This window comes from Mustela putorius, unplaced genomic scaffold (assembly GCF_011764305.1).
Source record: "Mustela putorius furo isolate JIRA1106 unplaced genomic scaffold, ASM1176430v1.1 tig00000224_pilon_pilon_pilon, whole genome shotgun sequence".
Lineage (NCBI taxonomy): Eukaryota > Metazoa > Chordata > Mammalia > Carnivora > Mustelidae > Mustela > Mustela putorius.
The window spans coordinates 30,540,152-30,558,167 of record NW_025421321.1 but is presented as its reverse complement, the minus strand read 5'-3'; the positions used below and the strand labels follow the sequence as shown (position 1 = coordinate 30,558,167).

The 18,016-nt window shown below is 40.0% G+C and overlaps 1 long non-coding RNA gene across 1 annotated transcript in view; it reads left to right on the top strand.

The window, feature by feature from the left end:
• LOC101693879 overlaps positions 1-5,248 on the top strand; it is a 59,938-nt gene extending 54,690 nt beyond the window's left edge. The window contains exons 5-6 of the long non-coding RNA XR_006606045.1: positions 1,487-1,596; positions 3,988-5,248. This is a non-coding gene — a long non-coding RNA (uncharacterized LOC101693879). The remainder of the gene's footprint in view (positions 1-1,486; positions 1,597-3,987) is intronic.
• Positions 5,249-18,016: the final 12,768 nt, after the last annotated feature.

Below are 18,016 nucleotides of genomic sequence, written 5' to 3'. Positions count from 1 at the left end.
CAACACTGTCTTAAGTGCTTTGCATGCACTAACTCAGGTAAGGCTCACAGCAACTCTGGGAGTTGTGTACTATTGCTACCCCCACTTTCAGGTGATAAAGCAGAGGCACAAACAGTTACATGACTTAACCAAGGTCACACAGCCAGTTAGTAGCAGAGCAGTCTGGCTGGCAGCTGGCTCTTCTAACCGGTGTCCTTTCAGTGTTCATGGAGTATTCATAGGAATACTCTGTCAGTGCTCTGGACTAGGCAGAAAATGGGCCATGTTGATTTAGAGTGTAAATCTGCCTTGTTAGGGGCATGAAATACCTGAGACAAACAGATACAGCAGTGTGTGATTTTGACATATTTTAAGGGAATTTAATAAACTAAGTTTATAAACTGCAGATGTGTAAGACAGTTTGATTTATTGGATTTGGATGCTTTTGTTACTTTAATATGTAATGCTTAAGAAAATTCTATCACATTTATAATAGTATTTATTTGGAAAGTTTACTATGTCAAATTAGTTCACTGAGTATTAAGCAAAGAACAAGTTAAAGTGTTTCATTTTTAACATAAAACTGATAGATTTATAAATGAATTTGAGATTTGTGTTTACATACTTAATACCAGCTAGGCTTAAAATTTATAACACGAATAAATTTAAATATCAATTAAAAAACAAGAAGCTTTTTGGGTTCTTTCCCATGCACAAGAAGTCCCTCTGACATTTAAATCTTCAGTGACAGTTCGTAAAGTTATAGACCTATTTTATAGAGGGGAAAACTGAAATAAAGAGGAGTAACTTCCCAAGTGGAAAGCAGTGGATCCTGCATTCTGGCCCAGCCAACACCAGACCACCAAAGCACATTCAGACATTTTCCTGTATTGCCTCAATGTTTAGAGAGTCTATTTTTATAGAAAACAAATTCCAAATACATAACCTGGAGAAATATATACCCATGTAACAACGCTGGTTTTGTCTGGACTATAATTCTAAAGGGCTCTTATTTTAATTTCTGTATTACTTAAGATTTGAGTAAAAGGAGTTCTCTTCCCTCTCACCCCATTTTTCAACTAATCTTTTTGCTGCCAATTTAAAATTAATAGAATTCTGTGCCTCTTTATATTTTAATTTCTTTTGTGTTGTCAGTCAGCATGTTGTGATCATTTATTAATGTCTATCTCCTGAGCTTTTTTTTAAAGATTTCTGCTTATGTTTCTTTGTTTCAAATACCCCCTCAATGGACATCATTCCTGAGTCAAATCTTTCCTTATACACTCATCCCCATAAACTTGTAGAATTAGTTACTCCTTCGATTAGGCTACTTTTGTACTTCGTATATGCTTTTATTAAACATGTAACATTGAATTAGTTGTTTTTTTATTAATAGGCCCATCTTCCCTATTAGTGTCTGTGATATATATTTCTTTTCCCTGGATCTAGCACAGAATTTGGTCGGTTAAACCAAACTTTATTTATTTATTTATTTATTTATTTATAGGTGCAAAAAAGGTGGTTTTATTAAAGCATGAAGACAAGATCCATGGGCAGAAAGAGCTGCTAAACCAAACATATTTTGCAGTTACAGAAACTGAAGAATGCTTCAGATAAGTAAGCTGAGGTATTTTTTGTTTTGGTTTGGTTTATATTTTTTTCTTATTCTCTAGAAGATTCTTTTACTTTATTAGTCTCTGAATGGTACATATTATATTTTCAAAGGGGTTATTTTAGAGTCTGTTCAGAGCCAGTGATCAAAGACAATGTGGTTGTGGTTTATGAGGTATGGGAAGAGATGCTGTGTTAGTGGGTTTCCAATGGCTACTGAGTGGAACATCCTTAAAGAATTGATAAAGCCACTCACTGTCCTTTTAGCAGTTGTCAGCACCATAACAGGTATGGAGAAAGGGAAAACCAACAGAAAGCTGCTACCAACCTGGGTGTGGCTCAGTCCAGAATTGTGCATTGTTTTGAGTGCTTGTCTTTAGGAATATCAAGTGTCGGGGTGCTTTAATCTTGCTCTTACAATTTTTCAGTTAAAGTATGCTTTGCAAAGACAGTTATATACCACCACCTCCCACCCTTTAAAGGCTCATTAGTCTCCTTTGGTCCTTTAACTCTGGTCCAGCATTGGGGTAGATGACACAATCAAGATTTAAGTTAAACGCGGAGGAATTCAGTTAAGAAGCTGTTCCAAAGCCAGAAAAATTGAATTCTCTGAAAATACCCATCATTTGCAAGGAGAGTGGAGCCATGTCACATTTTAACAACTTGGGAGGGAGGGAAAATCTTGTTTTTGCTTTCCTTGAGGTGCTCCCTGTCCAGCTGCTTTCAAGCTAACCTAGCCACCACATCTGGTATATATGTCTAAGTGTCCAGTTATCTACTTAAAAGAAGAAAAGTTAACCCCTTAACTAGAACAATATTTTTAGGTAATTGGGGGCCAGGAATACTTCAGTTACTTATCATGACCCCAGTACATTTGCATTTTATCCCATACTGTTTCAGCGGTGGGAATCTGGGGCGTAGAAGGGTGTTTTGTATCCCCTCGCTTGCCGCAGTTAGGAGGCCGGTTTGGGAGCGGAGACCGTGACACCAGGGCTGGCCCCCGCCACCTTCTCCAGTCCCAAGTCTGCAGCCCCATCGGGAAAGTGAGAATGAAAACAGAAGCTACTCCGATTGCCTCGTCTCAGGCTGAGACCCGCATTGGTCACTTAGGCTCTGTGAGAGGATGGGAAGCTCGGCGAGCGCCTTCTCCTCTGGGTAGAGGTGTGGGTGTGTGTGGAGGGGGAGGTTCTCCTATCTGCCCGCGCGGACCCGTGCAGCTTGACCAACCATTTTGGGGAGGGATGACGACCCCCACCGTCCCCGCCTCGCTGATTCCCCACCCGGTGACTGTCCCCTCCAGCGACGTTCCGCCCGCCCTCTGCTTCCGCCCTTGAGGCCACGCCTCCTTGGGGCGCAAGCCAGCCGGGGGCGGGCGGAGCTTCGATGGGGGCACTTCCTTTTCTTCCTCCTCCCCTGTTCCCTCTCCACCTCGGTGCTGCGGGGAGTTGCGGGGTCCGAAGGCCTGGCAGAGACTGGGACCGGAGAACCCAGGGTATCTTCTCATTAGGACCGCGTCTGGGCCTGATCATCCGGAGACGGAGGGTTGAGTCGCTTTCTCCCGGGCGCATCTCTGCATTGAGAACCTGGGGGTTGGAGGGGAGGATCTTGAAAACTCGTTTGGGCACTTGTTCCTCCTGATGCACCAACCCCACCCAAGTGGAAGTTTACAAGAGGGGGAATAGGGAAATAGATTGTTGAAAGGAGTGTGCCCCTGGATTGCGAAGTGCCTAGCCGAAGGACAATCAGGGAGCAAGGACGTAACAGTACTAACGTTTTTTTGAAGTGAGTTCAGTTAAAAAATACAAATGGCTGGAATCACCATCAAAGTATTGCTAATTTCAAACTGCCTTCTAATTAATTACAGCTAACAGGATGCCTGTTAATTACAGTTCACACCAGTCCAAATACTTGCAGACCAAGTTCAGATAGGATTATTTAGAGAAATGCAGGTGGGAAACAGGAAAATGGGGTATTGATGTTTTCAGAGTTCCTTTCAGGTATCTTAAAGATGGGGGGAGGGGGACTTCCAACAAATATATATCCCAGGCATATACAAGAACAGCATAAAGCCACTGTCATCTGTGTTTCTCCATGTCTGACAGCAGTTTGTATTCACAAGTTGCTCACTGAAGTAAGCCCCTGTGATCAAAATGCAGCTAGATGATTGAGCACATACAGTTGTTTGACTATGTTCTCAGATGCTGAATAACATTGCCTAACACACTTGTAGGGAGTTTAAAGGAAAAAAAAAAAAACACCTGGTTCAAGTGCTTAGAATTGTACTTGAACAATTATAGAAGCTATAGTTTAGCTTCTGTGAATTTTTGCCTAAAGAAATATGTAGTTGTGAGACTTACTTTATAACTACCTATTCATTCTGAAACTTTGTCCTTTTAGAAATTATTCGGCAGTGATTGGTGGTAGAGTGAAAGGTGCACGCAACCATATATGCCTGTCAGTGCTATCAAGGATACCGTGAAAATTCTGAGGGTTGTGGGCAAATGAGATACAAGATCATGCTGTTTCTCCAGTGTTGCTTCTGCCTCTGACATAAGGAATAAATGAATATGGGAGTCTCAGACAGTTCAGGAGCTGCAGGCTTCATGCAGACATGGCCAAGTCTAAGAACTGTACCATAGACAACCAGTCACAAAAATGGCACAGAAACAGCATTTTAAAAAACCCTGGTCACAAAGATCAGAATCTCTTAAGAGGATAGACACTGAGTTCCTGAGGAGCATGTGCTTTGCCAGGAAGCATAACAAGAAGAGCCTGAAGAAGGTGCAGGACAACTCCACCAAAGCCGTGAGAGGATGTGCTGAGGCTGTGAAGGCCCTAGTGAAGCCCAAAGAGATCAGACCCAGCATACTAAATGGCTGTAGGTATAAGCTCAGTCAACTTGCCTACATTGCTCACCCCAAGCTTAGGAAATGTGTGGGTGCTGTGTTGCCAAGGGTCTCAAACTTTGGCCTCAACCAGCCAAAGGCCAAGACTCTAACCAAGGCCCAGGCTATGCCTGTGGCTCGGGTTCCCAAATGTGCTCCCGATCCCCCATAAAGGCTCTAGTGTAGACGCTTGTGTCTGCCAATGTGAGGATACGAGTTCTGGTGTTACACCCACCCCCTCCCTGGGCTTCTGCTTGCATAGGGCTAGTGTCCTGTACTATTTGTACAAAGAAACATGAGACAGGATCTGTAAAAAAGAAAAATAATAAAAGAAATGAATATGGTGAATAGTCAGAAGTGAGGAAGAAATGATGAGTTCATAGATCTCTATTTGAAAGACCCCAGGTAGAACTTTCAGAAATATGAAGTTCATTTTTTATCTCACTGACTCCCTGGTGGTCTAGTGGCTAGGATTCGGCGCTTTTGTTTTTTATTTCATCTAGTAATAAAAGGTGAATTGAAAATAGGCTATATTCTGGACACTAACTGTTCATTATTTCACTGTACCTTTACCGTTCTGTGAGATCATCATCCTCATTTTACAGGGAAACAAATCAAGGCTTTGAGAAGTTAAGGTAGCTTACCCAAGGTCACACGGCTAGGAAGTGACCAGTTTAGGATTGAACTCAGGTCACCCATTTCTCTAAATCAGAAACCATGCAGAGGGACTCCTGGGTGGCTCAGTCAGTTGAGTGTCTGCCTAATGCTCAGCTCAACATCCCAGGGTCCTGGGATGGAGCCCCATGTCAGTCTCCCTGCTTAGCCCAGTTGGCTTCTCCCTCTCCCTCTTGTGCTCTTACTCTCTCTCTCAAATAAGTAAATAAATAATGAGGGTGTATCATTTATATAAGTGCATCACAATGTATGGTTTAAATGGATACATTTTATGTAAATTGTACCCCAGTAATGTTAATTTTTTAAAAAATCATGCACGGGGCACCTGGGTGACTCAGTCAGTTAAGCATCTGCTTTTCCCTTAGGTCATGACCTCCAGGTCCTGGGATGGAGCCCCACGTTGGGCTCCCTGCTCAGTGGGAGTCTGCTTCTCCTTCTCCTTCGGTTTTTCCCCACTTCATGCCCCCCCGCCCCATGCTCACCCTCAAATAATAAATAAAATCTTTAAAAAAAATCATGCAGGATGAATATGATGTTTATATGAGAAAGAAACATTTTGGGGGCACTTGGCTATCTCAGTTGGTTAGGCATCTGATGATTTCAGCTCAGGTCATGATTGAGGGTCATTGGATCAGGACCTGCATTGGGCTCCATGCTCAGCAGAGTCTGCTTGTCCCTCTCCCTCTGTTCCCTCCCCTGCACTTGCTCGCTTGCTCTCTCTCAAATAAATAAATAAAATCTTTTTTAAAAAACCAACATTATGATGTTTCAGAGATGGAGGTGAGATATACATAACTAACATGCACACTGAAAGATGGGTGACACCACAGTTAAGGATTGTTCATTTAGTTGATCTTCCCAACTTAAGATACAGATGTACAGAAATAACCGGGATACTACCGTGGCTAAGGGGCATGCAAGTCTGTTGGGGAAATCAATCAAGCAAACTTTCCAACAAAACCGGGAAAGACATCTGAAGTTTGTGATATTAAATCTGTATAACAAAAGTATGTTCCTTGTAAAGGACATTAAAAAGATACATTTGGGTCAGCTGGGCAGCACAGTCAGTTAAGCGTCCAACTCTTGGTTTTGGCTCAGTCGTTTTCTTTCTTAGTTTTTTGTTTTGTTTTGTTTTGTTTTAAGATTTTATTTATTTAACAGAGAAAGAGTTAGGGAGAGAACACAAGCATGGGGAGTGGGAGAGGGGGAAGCAGGCTCCCTGCTGATGCAGGGCTCCATCCCAGGACCCTGGAATCATGACCTGAGCTGAAGGCAGTCACTTAACAACTGAGCCACCCAGGTGCCCCCGTTTCTTTTCTTTAAAAATGGGAATAGTACCTATTTGGGTGGCTGTAGGAAGGACTGACTGATATCACATATGGAAAAAGCTTTTTGGAAATTAGTCTATTCAAATGATAGTGTCAGAAGACAGAATATTCCTGAAGAGATATATAACTAACCATACTTTTGTTTCAATAAGATACAAAGTGATTTAAATATTTTTAAAAGACTTTATTTATTTGAGAGAGAGAAAGAGAGAATGAGTGGGGGAGGGGCAAAGGAAGAGGGAGAAACAGACTCCAGGACCCAGAGTTGAAGTCAGATGCTTAACCAACTGAGCCACCCAGGTGCCCCCAAAGTGATTTGAATATTGTATTAGAAATAATGTTTAGGGGTGTTTGGGTGGCTCAGTTAATTAGGCATCCAACTCAATTTGGATTCAGGTTGTGATTTCAGGTCCTGGGATAAAGCCCCAGCTCTGGTTGGAGGGGAGACTGCTTGAGATTCTCTCTCTTTCCCTCTCCCTCTCTATTCCTTTCCCCCACTAAAATAAATAAATAAATCTTTTTTAAAAGGGTGAGTTACTTTGGCTGGTGTTGTGCATTAAAGTCACATTTTCTGTGTATAATAATGTACTATACTAAGCGTTGTGATTATAAGCTGTATAGCAGAATTTACACATTTTTATTTTCAGTTAAAACTTATTTGGCTCTCTAAAAATAAATAGATAAAATTTTTTAAAAAGCTTATTTAAACAGTTGTTGAAACAAGCAAGGCACACAATTGCTTTTGTGTTTAAAGGCTATTTTGGGCTGTTTAAAGAGAATATATTGATTCCTTTTTCATTGTATGACTCTCCATTTTGAAATTTCACCAATTTCAGAAACATTTTGAATTTAAAGCTTTAATTACAATTTACGAATCAAATATTTTGTGAATTGGGTATTCTGAACAATTATGGTTACTTATGCACATGTAGAAACAGGGCACAAAATAGCTCAGTTCTTTCCAAAAGTAATAAAACTGGCTTTCTGGGGTACCTGGGGGGCTCAGTGGGCCAAACCTCTGCCTTCGACTCAGGTCATGATCCCAGGGTCCTGGGACTGAGCTCCGTATGGGGCTCTCTGCTGAGCGGGGAGCCTGCTTCCTCCTCTCTCTGCCTGCCTCTCTGCCTACTTGTGATCTCTGTCTGTCAAATAAATAAAATCTTTTTAAAAAAATATTTAAAACTGGCTTTCTTAGGATGCTTAAACTGATGGTGGCTGTCCCCACCCAATAGAGGTATATGTATTGCTCAGTTTAACAGCAGCAGTAATGACAAACTCCACAAGGCCTCAGGGTAGGAGATATGACCAATGAGATGTCATGGTTAGGAATTCTGCACAACTTTAACTTTTCCAAGAGAATATTCTCTTCAGTGGCTATTGTGAAGATAGTGACATATCTTGAGTGAAAAAGAAAACGATAGTGAGAGAAAGCGTAAGTCTTAGGGCAATTTGATTTGGATGCATATTTACCACCCTTTGTGAAATGCAGAGGAAACTGACCCAGTGCTGCCATCAGGAGAGTACTTAGCAAATTTGAGCATAACAGGAGAAAATGACCATTCTTGTTAATTAGATATAACCAGGATTGATGGTTGGGAAACAACATAGAGCCTGAGATGAGACCTCTTTGTGGAGCACTTAGCCTTCCTGATGGTCGATACTCTCTTTACTATTTTACTTCTCTAACATTTGTTTAATATTAGTGCAATTTAATTGGCAATGAAAGCTGCTACATCTTCTCAGACATGCATAAGCCTATAATTGATAAACTACTAAAAATGTTTCTACTCCAACTAATTCCTAGTATGGTTTTCTTAATTTATTCATAGAACTTATAATGATTCATTCCAGAAATGTACCATTTTCTAGAACCATTCTGAACAAGAGGCAGCAACTTTAATAAGGGGATGTGTTATCCATTATAAACGACCATTTCCCCCGTCCAGCAACGTATCACCTTGAATTCCTATGTCTGTATGATAAAAATTGAAATACAATTTCAAAACTATAGTTCTAGGGCACCTGGGTGGCTCAGTTGTTAAGTGTCTGCTTTTGGCTCAGGTCATGATCCCAGGGTCCTGAGATAGAGTTCCCCATTGGGTTCCCTGCTCAGCGGGAAGCCTGCTTCTCCCTCTCCCACTCCCCCTTCTTGGGTTCCCTCTCTCGCTCTCTCTCTCTCTCTCTCTCTGTGTCAAATAAATAAAATAAAATAAAATAAAACTATACATCGAATTCTTTTATTTTTTTTAAGAGTTTTTTTTTTTTAATTTATTAGAGAGGGAGAGAGAGCACAGGAGAGGGAGAGGGAGAAGCAGATTCTTGCTGAACATGAGACTCCATCCCAGGAGCTTGGGATCATGACCTAGTTGAAGGCAGATGCTTAATCAACTGAGCCACCAAGGCACCCCTATACTTCGAATTCTTTTTTTTTTTTTTAAGATTATTTATTTATTTATTTGACAGACAGAGTTCACAAGTAGTCAGAGAGGCAGGCAGAGAGAGAGGAAGAAGCGGGCTCCCGGCTGAGCAGAGAGCCCGATGCGGGGCTTGATTCCCAGAACCCTGGGATTGGGACCTGAGCCGAAGGCAGAGGCTTTAACCCACTGAGCCACCCAGGCGCCCCTATACTTCGAATTCTTAAGATACTTTTTGGCAAGGTATTTTAAGAATCTTTAAAAGCTCATGACCTTTGATTCAATAACTACCCTCCTAGAAATCTACCCAAAGAAGATAAAAATTAAAGCAAAGATTAGATATAAAACACATTCACAGAATTTATAAGGTCAAAGATTGGAAAATCTAACCTAAACATAATAAGATCTTTAAATAAATTGACATATCAATTTATGCTTATCTTAAAATATAGTCATTTAAAATTTACAAAAATTTTAAAATGTGTTTCAAGTACATGTGATTTTAGAGTATCATTCAAGTTTGTAAAAATACATGTATATGCATAGAAAAAGGACAAGAAACAACTAGGTAAGAATGTTATCTGTAGTTATTGCTGATTTAGTAAGATTATGGGCCATTTAAATTTTCTTTATCTTTTAATTTTTTCATATTCTTTATAATGAACATGCTTTTTATAGCCAAGAAAATAAATGCTACTTTTTAAAAAATATTTTATTTGTTTATTAGAGAAAGAGAGAGAGAGCGAATGACCATGCACAGAGGGAAGGGGCAGAGGCAGAGGGAGAGGCAGGCTCCCCGCTGAACAGGGAGCCAGATGTGGGATTTGATCTAAGGATCCTGGGATCATGACCTGAGCCAAATGCTTAGCGGACTGAGCGAACCAGATGCCCCATAAATACTACTTTTTAAAAAGAAAATGATTACAGGGCTTAACAAACACTTTTTGATTCATAACTAATAAAATGAGATATTAGTACTTAGGCATGGTAAATAGCCCAAACAATGACTAGTTTAGAAACAAGCAGTCTCACTCTGCCTTCTCCTTTCTTTCATTCTTATCCTCTTCTAGTTGTTAAAAATGTTTCCTGTAGTGGGGTGCCTGGGTGGCTCCATCAGTTTAGTATTTGACTCTTTATTTCAGCTCAGGTCAAGATCTCAGAGTCATAAGATCAGTCCCTGTCTGGCTTGCACTGGGCCTGCTTGGGATTCTCTCCCTCTCCCCCTCTGCATTCCCAAGGCAAGCGTGCAGACAGACACACACACACACACACACACACTCTCTCTCTCTCTCTCTCTCTCAAAAAAAAATAAATAAATAAAAATTTATTTCTTATGGTTGAAAGCCTGTTATTACCAAAGTAGAATAGTATAACATGAATTAAGTCCAAAAGCTTATACCTACATAAGCCTAAAGTGCTAACTTAAAAAAAGATTAATAACACAAGCCCCCAAACAAAGGTTATGTATCATGACATGTTTCCTTCTTTCTAATACCCTGAGAGTCCTAGGCCCTGTGCTAAATAGTGCAGAATTGCCATAACTGAGGGGTTTTTTTCACCTAAAATATTGATATACACTTAAATTTAAACATGTCCTAGGAAAATGTCTGGAAGGCTACCCCTTGATATCAAGGGGTGATAAGTCTCTGGGTTGGTAGAAATATTAATGTTTTTAGGACATTTTTGTCCGTATTTTCAGACTGCCCTGTAATGTGCAAACATAGCCTTATGTTAAAAAAAAAAAATGCTATCCAGTGCTGTCAGAATTAGTCTCTTTGAGACCTTGCTAACTCACAGTTACGAAGACAAATTGCCAATTACAATATGGAGTTTTGACAGACTAAATAATATCTGCCCAGTACTTGGGAAAAATATAATTCCTTTGAACTCATCTATGAAGCAATTTAGGAAACCCTCTTGGAAAACTCAGTTGTACAACAACTATTTAAATTTAAAGATTAAATTTATATCTTCCATTGGCAGTTATTTCACTGGAGTCATACGTTGAATGATTTAAACAAGACAGGTACTCCAATAGAAAATTAAACAAACACAAAATCCCACGAGGAAACCAACAAGTTTCCTAAAAGAACAGGATCAAGTTAATAACTGGTGTTTAAATAAAAACCCCTGGGACATTTTTGCACATCAGAGCTTTTAGAGATGGAGCATTATTAGTGGGTTGGTAACAAGGTCCATTTTACAAAGTATATTAGCACAGAGTTTGACATAAAGTAGATATTCAGTATCTTCTTATAAAAATTTGTTTTGATTCAAACCTATGCAATAGAAAATGATTCCTAAGTTTAGTTTACAAATTTAAGTTTGTTACAAATTAAGTTTATACATTCACTTAAAACATATAGTTTTAAGTTTTCTCCCTAAATTTGAACATCTAGATGAAAAAGTTTCAATCAATTTGAGTATACACCTAACAAAATGAAACGAAGCCATTAAGATTGAGGCAATATTATGCACTGAAAAACACTTTGAACACTGGAATCTACTCCCGACATTGAGCTAACTAGCTTGTAATCTTGGGATTCATTTTCTACTACTTTAAAGTAAGGTGATTAAACAGGATCATCTGCAAAGATTTCTTCATAGTTAACACTCTATAATTTGAAAACAAACATAGGAAGGTACTAAAAGATGGAGAGAAGGTAGATTCTAAAAGGTGGAGAGAAAGTAGCCACTAGCACAAATTAAAGAACAAAATTAAAGCACAAATTAAACCCCAGGGGCACCTGGATGGCTCAGTGGGTAGAGCATGTGACTCTGGATTTAGAGGTCCTCAGTCTGTGATCCACGTTGGGTGTAGAGATTACTTAACAACAACAACAACAAAAAGCCCCAACAAAAGCCTCAGCCAAAGTACCTGAAAAAGGGCAGTCTAGCAAGACAGACTTGTAAGCAACAAGAGCCCTACTCTAGCCAAACAGGACACAAACAAACAAACAAACAATACTATGGCCCCAACCCCACCCATGTCAGTGGAGGCCTAGTGGAGAGCTCAGACTTCTACTTTTGCCAGGCAGTAATAAAATAGTTTAACCCTCCCCCTCACCACCACCACCAGCATAATATCAGAGGAAGCCTAGTGGAGAGTCAGGACTTTCACAACCACTGGCAGTAATGAAGCCAGAGGTCGGTCACTCCCACTCCTGAGTTGTCACTGGAGTCCACATGAGGAATGCTAAGGCCTATTACCCCTCCCTACCAAGGATGTAGCAGTGGAGGCCTAGTAAAGAGCTATAACTCACATCTCCTTCCTTAGGTAAGGAAAAGAAAGCACCTCCCACCTCAGGCGCTAATACAGGCTGAGTAGAGGCTGAAAGTCCAATACCCAAATGAAATTCTACACCCCAACTCATAATAATGCGGTGATCACTCCCCCATCTCTCATCCTTCTCCTGTTAGAGCCCTGTCAGAGGAAGCCAGCTAAAACATAAGGTTTAAATAAGATCCATATGGTTTCCTTTGAAACACAAAGAAGTTTTTAATCTGATGAAGTCAAATTTATCTCTCTTTTTCTCTTTTATTGCTCATGCTTTTGGTGTCATATCTAATAATCCTTTGCCAAATCCCAAATCATGTTTTCCCCTTATGTTTTCTTGTAAGAGTTTCATAGTTTTAACTTATACATGGAGGTCTTTGATCCATTTTGAGCTAATTTTTGTATATGGTATAGGATAAGATTCCATCTTCATACTTTTGCCTGTGGCTATCTAGTTGTCTCATCATTTGTCAGAAAGAACATTCTTCCCCATTGAATAGTCTTGGCACCCTTGTCAAAAATCAGTTGACCATAGATGTATGATTTACTTCTGGACTATCAATTCTATTCTCTTGATCTATATGTCTCTCCTTGTGCCAGTACCACATTGTCTTGATTACTGCTGCTTTGTAGTAAGTTTTGAAATCAGGAAGTATGAGTCTTCCAACTTTCCTCTACTTTTTCAAGATTAATCAGGTTATTCTGGGTCCTTTGCAATTCCATATGAATAGTATTTTATTTATTTATTTTTAAAAGAATTTTATTTATTTATTTATTTATTTATTTGACAGACAGAGAGAGCACAAGCAGGGGGAGTGGCAGGCAGAGGGAGAGGGAGAAGCAGGCCCCTCACTGAGCAGAGAGCATGACATAGGGTTCCATCCCAGGACCATGGGATCATGACCTGAGCCAAAGGCAGACGCTTAACCAACTGAGCCACCTAGCCACCCCTATTTTTCCTCTTGTTAACATTAGATATTGATTAATTGATTAACATTGATTAATTTGTGAATACTGAATCACCCTTCCATCCCAGGAATAAATCCCACCTAATGATGGAAAAGTTTTTTTTTTTAATGCATGGTTGACCTTAGTTCTGATTTTTGTTGAAAATTTTTATATCTGTGTTAATCAGAGATATTGGCCTCTTTTTTTGTAATGTCTTTATCTGATTTGGGCATTAGGGTAATGCTGACCTTATAGAATATATTTGGAAGCTTTGCTTTGTTTTATATTTTTTGGAAGTTTGAGAAGAATAGGTATTAACTTTTCTTTAAATGCTTTGTAGAATTCACCTGCAGAGCCATTGGTTTTTTTTTTTTTTTAAGATTTTATTTATTTATTTGACAGAGAGAGAGCATAAGAGGAGAGAAGATCAGAGGGAGAAGCAGATTCCCTGCAGAGCTGGGAGCCCAGTGTGGGACTTGATCCCGGGACTCTGGGATCATGACCTGTGCTGAAGGCAGTTGCTTAACCAACTCAGCCACCCAGGCAACCAAGCTACTGGTTTTAGACTTCCGTTTGATTGATGGGGTTTTTTTGATTATTGATTCAATTTCATCACTGGTAATCAGTCTGTTCAGATTTTCTATTTCTTCCTGATTTGGTTTTGGGAAATTGTATGTTTCTAAGAATTCAACCAGTTTCTTCTAGGTTGTCCAGTTTGTTGGCATTAATTTTGGCATTGGCATTATAATTTTTCATAATATTCTCTTATAATACATTTAATTTCTGTGGTGTCAGTTGTTATTTCTCCTCCTCTCTCCCCCAACTTTCTTTAACCTCATTTTCTACCAGGCATCCCTATATACTATGTTTCATACAAGCTTTTGTGCTATTTTTTTTACACACCAAGCACATTCATCTTTTAGAGCATTTGTATTTCCTGTTTGCTCTGTCCAGAACACCCTTCCTCCGGATACTTTTAAAGTTTCCTCTTGCTTTCAGGTCTCTGGTAGAAGGTGATGGTTCTGATAGAATGTGATGACTGCCTATCAACATAATCACTCTCTAACTCCTGTCTCTTTCTACATAGCACTTACCAACACCATTACATACCTGTTTGCTTATCATCTGTCTTGTTTTCTAGATCATAAGCTCCATGACAGCAAGGATTTTGTTCACTACTAAATCCCAAGAGCCTATGTCAGTATTTGGACTTTATTTATTTATTTATTTGACAGAGAGAGAGAGAGCATAAGCAGAGTGAGCAGGAGGCAGAGGGAGAAGAAGAAGCAGGATCCCCAGTGAGCAGGGAGCCCCATGTGGGATTCGATCCCAGGACCCTGGGATCGTGACGTGAGCTAAAGGCAGCCACTTAATCAACTGAGCCACCCAGGTGTCCCCTATGTCAGTATTTGGAACATAGAAGATGCTCAATAAATACTTGGTAAATGAATGACTTAATAGGGGAAATGGAATACTAGATTTTCCATGGAAGCTACCAAGCAGAAAGACAGAAGTGAGAAGAACATGACGGAAAAATCACACCAATATGCTTTGAATATACTCAAAGTGAGTTGACTGCTGCCTGAGTAATTAAGATTGTGTTCCTGCCTTCAAGTTCAGGAGTTGACAAGGTAATAGCCTGATAATATCTATACAGAAGTAAGACAATGTTCAGATGTACAATAATTTTATGAGACAATAGAAGTATCTGTGTTCATATAAATCTTTCTATGGAATTAGAAATGGTGAGTATGAGGAGAAAGCTTATTTTGGGGTTATATAATACGTAAGAAAATTTTGAATGATGGTTATGACTATGGCTTGCCATAAACTTATGGTCACATTTTCTGAGTAGTTTTTATTCCTTACTAAAGAGTATGAAAACAAGTTTGGCCTGATTTAGCTTCCTAAGACAGCAGTGAACCACCTACTTCATACCAGCATAACCTACTTTTAGATTAATTTCTAGGTAGGTAGATAGTATCAAGGCCTTCTTGTGGGTGATTCTTGGATTTAGAAATTTTTTTTAAAGATTTAATTTTTTAATTTTATTTATTTTTTAAGATTGTACTTATTTATTTGAGATAGAGCAAGAGTGAGAGAGCACAAGAAGGGGAGCAACAGGCAGAGGGAGAAGCAGGCTCCCCACTGAGCAGGGAGCCCGATGCAGGGCTGGATGCCAGGACTATGGGATCATGACCTGCGCCAAAGGCGGACACTTTATCGACTGAGCCCCTCAGGTGCTCCTCAATTTAGAAACTTATGATTGCTTCTGATACCACATTCCAGCTCAGAAACACTAGAATACTTCATATCCTTAATATTCAATGTCCAGTCAAGCAATAAATGTCATAGAACCTGGACCTGGAAGATCCAGAGCCAGGATCTAGCCCAGTGTAGGAGTATAATTGACCCAGATGATTTATCAGCAGCTCTGTTCCGAAGGTGAAATAATTATATTTATATTTACATCTTATATTTGGTGGAATTCAACAGTGAAGCCATCTAGGCCTGGGCTTTTCTTTGTGGGTAGTTTTTTATTACTAATTTACCTATTGACTTGCTGTAGATCTGTTCAAATTGTCTATTTCTTCTTGAGTTAGTTGTGGTACACTGTGTCTTTCTAGGAATTTGTGTATTTCATCTAAGTTATCTAGTTTTTTGGCATACAATTGTATGCCATGGTATTCCTCTTCATAGTATTCCTCCTTATCACTTATGGCTAAACTGAACTAAATATTCCTCATTCTGGCTCATGGTTTCCTGCCCTTTCATTTTTGCACTTGGAATACCCTCAACTTAATCTCTACCTATTAAAATGTATTGGATATCTACTGGGACCAAAATATTCTTCAAGTTCTCTAGGGAATGCGTGAACAATAGATATGATAAGGTCTTGGCTTTGGAATAGATAGCTGTCAACAATGTTAAGTGCTGCGAGAGAGGTCAAAGAGACCAAGAAATGGCACTTAAATTTAACAATCTTGAAGCCAGTGTCAGCTTTGAAAAGAACAATTCCAGGACAATGTGGAAGCAGATAAGAAGAAAATAATGAGTAAATAGAACAATACATGAGCACCAAGAAAGTAGGGATTTTTGTTCCTTTTATTTACTTTGTTACCCGTCATGTAGACCATGCCTAGTATATTGAAAGCTCTCCATAAATATTAGTTAAATAAATGAATTAATTAAGCCATTGGTAAGTGGTGGTTAAAAAAAAAAAATAGAGGCAATGGGAGTAATAAAGGAAAGACTAGAATGATGTTGTAATTGAAGAAAGGTGCAAGTTGAACATGCTTTTAGGGGAGGACTCCAGTGGAAAAGTGGAAATCAAAGATGTTAAAAAAAAGAGAGAGAGAGAGATGGTAAAAGAGTTGGGGTGCCTGGCTGGCTCAGTCAGCAGAGCGTGCAGCTCTTGGTCATGTGTTCAAGCCCCATTTTGGGTTGGGGTAGAGATTACTTTTTTTAAAAAGATGTAAAATAGGGAAAACATTATCATTATGCAATGTTATCATTAAAGCAATAGGAAAAGGTCACAAATAGTGGAATAGGAAGAGGCAAGTCTCACCTAATGTGTAAATAGAGTCATTTGCAACTCTTTGCAAAAAAAGAAAATTATTCCTCATAATGGATTCCCTATTCCCATTAACTGCCAGAAAATCCAGTCAAGCACCCAAGCTAGAGACTCTAGTTTTCTTTAACACCTCCTTCTCTTTTGTCTTCTTGCCTGCTTCAAGGAAAAGAAAGTTATCTCAATTCCACTTCTATAATGCTCCATTTCCACTCCCGTCTTCCATCCCCACTGGCTCTACCCTAGATAAGCCATCAACATTTTCTTTCTTTCTTTTTTTTTAAGATTTTATTTATTTATTTGTCAGAGAGAGACACAGCAAGAAGGGGAACACAAGCAGGGGGAGTGGGAGGAGGAAAAGCAGTCTTCCCGCTGAGCAGGGAACCTGATGCGGGACTTGATCCCAAGACCCTGGGATCATTACCTGAGCTGAAGGCAGACACTCAAAGACTGAACCACCCAGGCACACACATTAACATTTTCTTTCTTTCTTTTTTATTTTTTAATATTTTATTTTATTTATTTGACAGAGAGAGAGAGATCACAAGCAGGCAGAGAGGCAGGCAGAGAGAGAGAGAGAGAAGCAGGCTCCCTGCTGAGCAGAGATCCTTATGTGGGGCTCAATCTCAGGACCCTGAGATCATGACCAGAGCCGAAGGTAGAGGCTTAACCCACTGAGCCACCCAGGCACCCCCCCATCAACATTTTCTTTTCTTTTTTAAGATTTTATTTATTTGTCAAAGAGAGAGAGGGAGAGCGAGCGAGCACAGGCAGACAGAGTGGCAGGCAGAGGCAGAGGGAGAAGCAGGCTCCCTGCCGAGCAAGGAGCCGGATGTGGGACTTGATCCCAGGACACTGGGATCATGACCTGAGCCGAAGGCATCTGCCCATCCAACTGAGCCACCCAGGCGTCCCATCCCATCAACATTTTCTTGACTGGAATTTTGTTTTTAATATTTTTTTAAAGATTTTATTTATTTATTTGACAGACAGAGATCACAAGTAGGCAGAGAGTCAGGCGGGGAGAGAGAGAGGGGGAAGCAGGCTCCCTGCTGAGCAGAGAACCTGACGTGGGGCTTGATCCCAGGACCCTGGGATCATGACCGGAGCTGAAGGCAGAGGCTTTAACCCACTGAGCCACCCAGGCACCCCTTGACTGGAATATTGATGACGGATAGTTGGAAGGCAGGCAGGCAGGGACAAGGGGGCCCCACCCTAAGAGGAAACCACCCTTAAAAGGATTTTACACCACCCTCAAAGGAGCCCTACCCCCCCCTTTCCTATGTGATAGGTGACAAACCTGATTGGATGACAAGTGCAGGGAGGAT